Source organism: Sapajus apella, unplaced genomic scaffold (genome assembly GCF_009761245.1).
Source record: "Sapajus apella isolate SASKATOON/1434 unplaced genomic scaffold, GSC_monkey_1.0 scaffold53, whole genome shotgun sequence".
In the NCBI taxonomy this organism is placed as follows: Eukaryota; Metazoa; Chordata; class Mammalia; order Primates; family Cebidae; genus Sapajus; species Sapajus apella.
The window spans coordinates 15,248,459-15,257,197 of NW_022436993.1; the positions used below are offsets into that span (position 1 = coordinate 15,248,459).

Below are 8,739 nucleotides of genomic sequence, written 5' to 3' on the forward strand. Positions count from 1 at the left end.
GAACTTTCGGCTGCTATAGGAAATACTCCATAGATTAATTTATTTTTTTTGTAAAAGCTTCACTGAGATACAATCCACACTTCACCAATTTAAAATGTATAATTCAATGGTTTTTTGTATAATTACAGAACTGTACAATCACCATCACAATCAATTTTGGAACATTTTCATCTTTTCTCCCCAAGAAACACTGTACCTTTTCGCAGTCACTTTAGTCTTCAACTATCCTCCAACCCTCAGCCTTAGGCAAACACTAATCTACTTTCTGTGTCTATAGATTTGTCTACTCCGGATATTTTACATCAATGGAATCACACAATACATAGTTTTTTGTGACTGGCTTCTTTGACTTAGCAAAATGTTTTCAAGGTTCAGCCATGAGTTGTAGCACATATCAACACTTAATTCATTTTTACAGCCGAATATCACATCATTGTATGGATATATACACCTTTTTTTACTATTCATCCACTGATAAACATTTAGGATATTTCTGGTCTTTGGCTACCATCAATAACACTGCTATGAACATTCATATACAGGTTTTTGTATGGACACATATTTTCATTTCTCTTGGATGTATATGTAGAAGCAGAATGGCTGGCTCATTTAGTAATACCATGTTGAGCCTCTTGAGGAACGACTGCTTTCCAAAGCAGCTTCATTTTACACCCACACAAGCAGCCTAGGAGAGTTCTAACTTCTCTACATCTTCACCAACACTTGTTATTATCTTTCTGTTACAAATCATCCTGGCAGGTATGAAGTAACATCTGGCTGTGGTTTTCATCTGCATTTGCCTGCTAGCTAAAGATGCTGCATCTTTTCATGTGTATATGGGCTATTTCTGTACCTTGTTTGGGGAAATGCCAATTTACCTTCTTCACCTTTTTTTTTTTTTTGAGACATCTTGCTCTGTCACCCAGGCTAGAGTACAGTGGCATGATCTTGGCTCACTGCAACCTCCGCCTCCCAGGTTCAAGCAATTCTCCTAAGCCTCCTGAGTAGCTGAGATTACAAGTGTCCACCACTGTGCCTGGCTAATTTTTTTTATTTTTAGTACAGACAGGGTTTCACTATCTTGGCCAGGCTGGTGTCGAACTCCTGACCTCATGATCCACCTGCCTCAGCCTCCCAAAGTGCTGGGATTACAAGCGTGACCCATCACACCTGGCTTCTTCAGCCCATTTTTAATTGGGTTACCTACTAATTATTGAGTTATAAAAGTTTTTAACATATTTTAGATTCAAGCCCTTTACAGATTTTCAAAACGCATTTCCATTCTGTGAGTTGTCTTTTCACTGTCTTGATGGTATCCTTCGATGCACAATTTTTGATGAAATACAATGTATTTATTTCTGTAGCTTGTGCTTTCAAGGCATAAAAATTCACACCTATGTTTTCTAAGAGTTTTATAGTTTTAGTTCTTATATTAGGTCATTGATCCATTTTGAGTTAATTTGTATATATAGTGTGAGAAAATGGTCCAAAATCATTCTTTTATATATGAATACCTAGTTGCTCCAGCACAATTTTTTAGAAGACTATTCTTTCCTTCACTGGATTATCTTAGTCAATAAGATAGCCCAAAGAAAATAAACCATAAATGAAGAGCTTATTTCTGAACTCTTAATTCTAGTCCACTGATCTATACAGCAGGACCACACTGACTTAATTTCTGTAGCCCTGTAGTAAGTTTTTAAATCAAACTGTGAGTCATCCAACTTTGCTTTTCTTTTTCAAGATTATTTTGGCTATTTTGGGTTCCCTGTGTTTCCATCTGAATTTCAGGATCAGCTTCTCAATTTCCACAGAAAGGGCAAGCTGGGATTTTGACAGGTAGTGTTTAATCTATATATCAATTTGGGGAGTTTTGCTATCTTCACAACAGTAAGTCTTCCAATCCATAGACACAGGATGTCTTTCCATTTATTTCAGTCTTCATTAATTTCTTTCAATGACATTTTGCAGTTTGCAATGTACAAGCACTGAAATTCTTTGGTCAAATTTTCTCCTAAATATCTTATTCTTATGGATAATACTATAAGTGGGATTGTTCTCTTAATTTCTTTTTTATTTTTCCTTTCTAGAATATACATATATAATGGATTTTTGTATATTGATCTTGTATCTTGCAGTCTTGATGAACTCATTTATTAAACGGAATAGTTACCTAGGTGATTCCTTAGGAATGTCTCCCTACAGGATCATCTTATCTGCAAATAGAGATAGTTTTACTTCTTCCTTTACAATCTGGATGCTTCTTATTTCATTTTCTAAGTACCCTGGCTAGAACTTCCACCACAAAGTTGAATGTGGTGGTGAGAGCAGACATTCTTGTGTTGCTCCTGATGTTAGGCTAAAGCCCTCATTCTTTCTCCATTAAGTGTGATTTTAGCTCTGTGAATAGACTTTTTTAAACTATTTGTAGAAAAAGTTGCTTTTTGGCAGCTCACGCCTGTAATCCCGGCACTTTGGGAGGCCAAGGCGGATGTATTAAAAGGTCAGGAGTTCAAGACCAGCCTGACCAACATGGTGAAACCCTGTCTCTACCAAAAATACAAAAATTAGCCAGGCATGGTGGTGCAAGTGTGTAGTCCCAGCTACTTGGGAGGCTGAGGCAAGAGAATCACTTGAATCCGGGAGACAGAGGTTGCCATGAGCTGAGATTGTGCCACTGCACTCCAGCCTGGGTGACAGAGCCAGACTCCGCCTCAAAATAAATAAATAAAAAATAAAAGATTATTTTGGTGTTACATCCATTCACAACAGGATCTATGTATGCTGATTTCCCAATACACAACTTCGTTAATATTTAGTTATCTTACAGATTTTCAACATTCTTTATGCTTGTACTGGTAAGAAAGAGACAATAACACACTCAAGTAATTCTGAAGTTCAAGAAGACTTGAAATGGGCAGATTTAATAAAACCCAGTGTCTTTGGTGAACCAAACACCTGCTAATCTCAAGTCCAAGCAATGGACATTAATGTTGACAGTTCCCGGGTTGCAAGTCACTTAGTTCACTGCCGAAATAAAGGCTTTATTCTGAGCACGTTCTGAAATACTGTATCAATTTTCTTGCTTCGACATTTCCTGAGTTCTCATTCTGTTGCTCACCAAAATTAGTTCCACCCCAAAAAGCTCTTTACAGTAACAACAACAACAACAAAATTGGAAAGATCTACTCTAATTGTATTTAAATATATAAATCCTAAAACAAAGAGGGATTTGACACTTGCCTAACTTAATCGTTTAGTTCCAAATACTTCAGATAAAAAACTATACTCTGAAACATGGCTTATGTGGTTTGATGCCCTAAACAAATTCTATTAGAGCAACAGCTTGGTTAGCTAGAATACAGACAGAAAAGCGCAGTGGAAACGTGTGGGCTTGGAAAGGCCTGGCTTCAAATCCCAGATCTGTCCATTACTAGCTGTGCTTCCTCGGACAAGTTACTTCTCCTCCATGTGCCAACTACAAAACAAACAAACCAACAAAAACACTACTACCTTGCAGGGGTGTTGTAAAGATTAAATGACACTGGCCGGGTGCGATGGCTCACACCTATAATGCCAGCACTTTGGGAGGCCGAGGTGGGTAGATCACCTGAGGTCAAAACTAAATAAAAGTAAAAATAAATGACACATTTAATCAAAGTGCTTGGAAGGAACACAGAAAGTGCTATTATTACTTGAAGTCATAGTATATTTTATAACTATTCAAGAAATCGAGTAGTCCATACTAATTTCTGGTTTTTGTTTTTTGTTTTTTGTTTTTTTCTTGAGACAGAGTCTTGGTCTGACACCCAGGCTGGAGGGCAGTGGCTCAGTCTCCACTCACTGCAACCTTTGCCTCCCAGGCTCAGGCGATTCTCCTGCCTCAGCCTCCCAAGCAGCTGGGACTACAGGCTCGCACCACCACGCCTGGCTGATTTTTGTATTTTTAGTAGACAGGGTTTCACCATATTAGTCAGGCTGGTCTTGAACTGCTGACCTCGTGATCCACCCACCCTGGACTCCCAAAGTGCTAGGATTACAGGCGTGTAATCTCGGCCCATAATTTTTGGATTTTAAACTTTTTTTTGTTTTTTGAGAGAAAGTCTCACTCTGTCACCCAGGCTGGAGTACAGTGGCACAATCTTGGCTCTCTGCAAACTCTGCCTCCCAAGTTCAAGTGATTCTCCTGCCTCAGCCTCCTGAATAGCTGGGATAACGGGCACCCACCACAACACCTAGCTAATTTTTGTATTTTTAGTAGAGATGGGGTTTTACCACGTTAGCCAGGCTGATCGGGAACTCCTGACCTCAGGTGAGCCGCCCACCTAGGCCTTCCAAAGTGCTGAGATTACAGTGTGAGCCACCGTGCTCAGCCTGGTTTTTAAACTTTTATAACTAAAATCTTTCTAAACAGTATTAGCATTTTTATGTCTGGGTATGATAGTAAACAGACTATTGTACCTTTCATCTTTTGTATTTTTAATATGAAGAGAAAGTAGCATTTCTGAGCATTTCCTGTGAAAGATCCTACGTAAGCTACTGAAAGGTGAGTCAGGCTCACCCATAAGCGGCTTATCATCTAGCATAAGCCAGTGTGATGCATGCCATAAGGATTTCACATGCATTACCATTACAAGCTATGACAGAGATAAAAACTGCCCACAGGGCTGTCTATAGAGTGAGAAGCTAGGCACACATTCCAAAACATGCTTTTCTTCAATAGATTCCAAATATGAGCTCATGCAATTGTTGTTCAACTGTTCTAAAAGGTGATACAGTAAGTCCTCAATGTCCAATAACTTCTTGGAAACTGTAAGCAAAATGACATACTCGAGTATCAACATTTGTTCCACATCATTTCATTTTAACATTGATGAAAAAACATGAAAAATTTGGTTTTGTTTATGTCATTTCGCTTAAAGTCATAGTGTCCAAGGAGAATGGGCTGGTGTGGAAAAACCCACGTCAGAAGTGTCATGAGTCTCTCGAAAGGCAGTTTTTCTTCTTTTGAAAGGTTTTACTCTTGTTTTATATTCCCAGGTCACCTGAAAGGCCATGTCTCTATCTGAAAACTCATCAGGCAACAGCACGATCGCAGGCGCCATTTCTACCAATCAAACATGCCCCTAGTACCAGCTAATTGGCACATCTGGGATCACCCAATTAGCAAGACGGTGAACACTGACCAGACTCCGAAAGTGAACACGGACTGCTTCTGTATGCCACTCCACAGCCGTCAGAGAGCTCAGACTGTCTCACCGATTCTCGGCGGCTGGCACTGTCTTCTTAGGAAAACGTGAGAATTGGCGGAGCGCGCTGGCACAAGCCTGTAATCTCAGCACTTTGGGAGGCCGAGGCAGGCAGATCACTTAAGGTCAGATGAGCCTGGACAACAAACTGAAACCCCATCTCTCCTAAAAATCCAAAAATCAGCAGGGCATGGTGGCGTACCCCTGTAATCCCAGCTACTCAGGAGGCTGAGGCATGAGAAATGCTTGAACCCAGGAGGCAGAGGTTGTAGTGAGCCAAGATCGTGCCCCTGCACTCCAGCCTGGACGACCGAGGGAGGCTCCGTCTCAAAAAAAAAAAAAAAGAAAGCATAATTTTCTAGTCCTTCCTACATTTTTTAAGAACTGCTACCCAAGATTTCTCTTTGCAGGATTCAGAAGCAATCACCCAAGTCAAGCTGTGACCACCCCAGGAAGGGAACAGCATTTATTCTACAACTTTATAAGGTGCGAGTCCATTGTCAGTGCTCAATGCAGATACAAAGCTGACCTCCTTTCACTATTATTTTCAAGACACAACCAGTTCTTCTTTTCATTCCTACTTCCTTTTTTATTTCCAATAAAGAAAAAAAGAAGGCTTTCAAATAAATCAAAATGGAAGTATCCATAAAAATGCACAAGCTACTTCACACAGGCATACACTTTTCATTGATTTCATCTCAAGCTCAAATCATTCATTTTAACTCAAAAACAACCTGACAAATGACCAACTAGCCAATTTTAGCATTATTAAATATGTGAGCCTTAAATTTGTTGAGAAATGCTCTTAAACATATATTGACTGGGGGCCATCATGGTAAGAAAAATCTTCCCCTTTTTTCTGGGCAATAATCACATGGAAAACCAAAGTGCCATTATGTTATCCACTTCATAAAAGGAAGGATTTATTTGGCCACCTTTTGGTTGTCAAACTGAATAATCATTACATAAAATAGGCTTCAAGTGTGACAGATTCCTTGTAGCCTAAAAACCTTTACTCTCATACAAAAATTAGCCAGGCATGGTGGCACGTGCCTGTGGTCCCAGCTACTCGGAAGGCTGAGGCAGAAGAATCACCTGAACCCAGGAGGCAGAGGTTGCGGTGAGCCGAGATTGCACCACTGCACTCCAGCCTTGAACAAAACAAAAATTCCATCTAAAAAAAAAAAAAAAAAAAAAAAGGAAAGAAAAAAGAAATGCCCCCTCACACCTGGATAGAGATGTCACAAAAAAAAAACTTTTCCAAGTCTCCAGTAAACTTTAGTGCTCTATAAACTTTTTTAACCACTAACCCTATTAGAGAAGAAAGTTTTATAATTGAAAGGGATTGAGATCAGCTACCTGATTTGTGAAACCCAGTGTGAAATGAAAATGGGGTTACTCTTGTTCTAATAAAACAATACGAAGGGGCCAGTCACAGTGGTTTGTGCCTATAATCCCAACACTTTGAAAGGCCAAGGCCAGGAGTTCAAGACTAGCCTGGGCAATATAGCGAGACCCAGTTTCTACAAAAAAAAAAAAAAATTATTTTTTGCCAAGTGTGGTGGTGTGCACCTGTAGTTTGCCAAGTGTGGTGGGGTGCGCCTGTCGTTTGTCAAGTGTGGTGGGGTGCACCTGTCATTTGTCAAGTATGGTGGGGTGCGCCTGTAGTTTGTCAAGTGTGGCTGTGTGCACCTGTAGTCCCAATTACACAGGAGGCTAAGTCAGGAGGATCACCTGAGCACAGGACTTTGAGGCTGCAGTGAGCTATGATCGCACAATCTCACTCTAGCCTGGGCAATGGAGCAACAACCTGCCTCTAAATTGTATATATATACATGCACACACACACCAAAAACTACTAAGGGTTTTAAGACGGAGAGAGCAGTGCATCAGATGAAGGATGGAGCCTTTTGCCCATGGGACCCTGGGCAGCCATGCAGGGTGAACGCCCATAAGGCTGGCCCCAGAAGGAATTGGTGTCCAGGCCCGCAGAGGTCACACTGGACTCCAGAGGAACACGGCCTCGCAGCCTGTGATGTGGCCTGTGAGCTCGGCTGCATGCCTGGGCGCCTTCTCTGGCACTAACCATGTGCAAAATCAGAATCTCAAACTAGAATGTTCAACAACTTGGCTCCTAATACCTTTGTATGTTAACCTAGTATGAGACAGAGTTTAAACTACTTCTGATTGTTATGAAATTGCCTGTGACAACATGAAAAGGTCATCTTGCATCTAAATCACAAGAGTCACAGACATTTCCAAACATACCCTAAATAGAAGCAATCAGCAACTTTGCATATCACACCAGACAATCTTTCTTAATAGACTGGGTGTTCGAGATTTTTAATTTTCCCATTTGCGATCTCCTGGTGTTTTCCAATTATTAAAAAAAGAAAGAAACCACTTAAAGTGCATTCCTATATGGTGGCTCCTTTATTACACAGCTTATTTATAATGACTTCTTAAAATTAACAAGCCCTGAAACAAAGTAAGTGTGGTCTAAAAAACTCCTGAATAACATTTATAATACACTGTAACAAGAAAGAAAAATCATTATTTTAGTGCAACAAGGACAACCACAAAAACAAAAAATCTTCAGTAATGAAAGAGCAACGAGCTTCAAGTCAAAGAATATCTCTTCTGCCCGGGCGCGGTGGCTCACGCCTGTAATCCCAGCACTTTGGGAGACCGAAGCAGGTGGATCACAAGGTCAGGAGATCGAGACCATCCTGGTCAACATGATGAAACCCCATCTCTACTAAAAACACAAAAATTAGATGGGCATGGTGGCACCTGCCTGTAAGCCCAGCTACTCAGGAGGCCGAGGCAGGAGAATCGCTTGAACCCGAGAGGCAGAGGTTGCACTGAGCTGAGATCGTGCCACTGCACTCCAGCCTGGCGACAGAGTGAGACTCCATCTCAAAAAAGACGAAAAAAAAAAAAAAAAAAAAGAAAGAATATCTGTTCTGTTCCCTCATCTGCATAAGTGACCAGGACAACATCCACTCATACAAGAGGAAAGGACAGAAATAGTCTACACGTTGTAGCCATTTGAAAAAATAAAGCAGACTTTGTCTGAATTTCTGGATATCTGACTGAATTTTCCATGACCTTTTGCCAATGGATACCTAAATTATAAAGATGGTATACTTTTTTTAAAAGTTCCAGAGAATACCACGTTTTGTTTGCCAGAAGCCTGGGAGGAACACTATGGTTTTTTTTGTTTGTTTTGTTTTATTTTGTTTGCCAACAGCCTGATTCAAAATCTCAGGGTTCTCTGGATGTTTCAAAAATTATCTTTTTCATTTGCCAGGAGAGAAATAGCCACACAATAACAAAATGAGTGGTTGACCTAGAAAAGTGGTCACTAAGCTCAGGAGCAGTGGCTCACGCCTGTAATTCCAGCACTTGGGAGGCCAAGGCGGGAGGATCACCTGAGGTCAGGAGTTTGTGACCAGCCCGGCCAACATTATGCAATCCCGTCTCTACT

At 40.5% G+C, this 8,739-nt stretch overlaps 1 protein-coding gene and 1 long non-coding RNA gene across 4 annotated transcripts in view; both read right to left on the bottom strand.

Annotated features, from left to right (window-relative positions):
• The window catches only part of CAMK1D (calcium/calmodulin dependent protein kinase ID), a 462,154-nt gene that overhangs the window by 427,323 nt on the left and 26,092 nt on the right, over positions 1-8,739 (bottom strand). The window lies entirely within an intron of this gene.
• LOC116527182 overlaps positions 8,469-8,739 on the bottom strand; it is a 19,112-nt gene continuing 18,841 nt past the window's right edge. The window contains exon 2 of the long non-coding RNA XR_004258418.1: positions 8,469-8,732. This is a non-coding gene — a long non-coding RNA (uncharacterized LOC116527182). The remainder of the gene's footprint in view (positions 8,733-8,739) is intronic.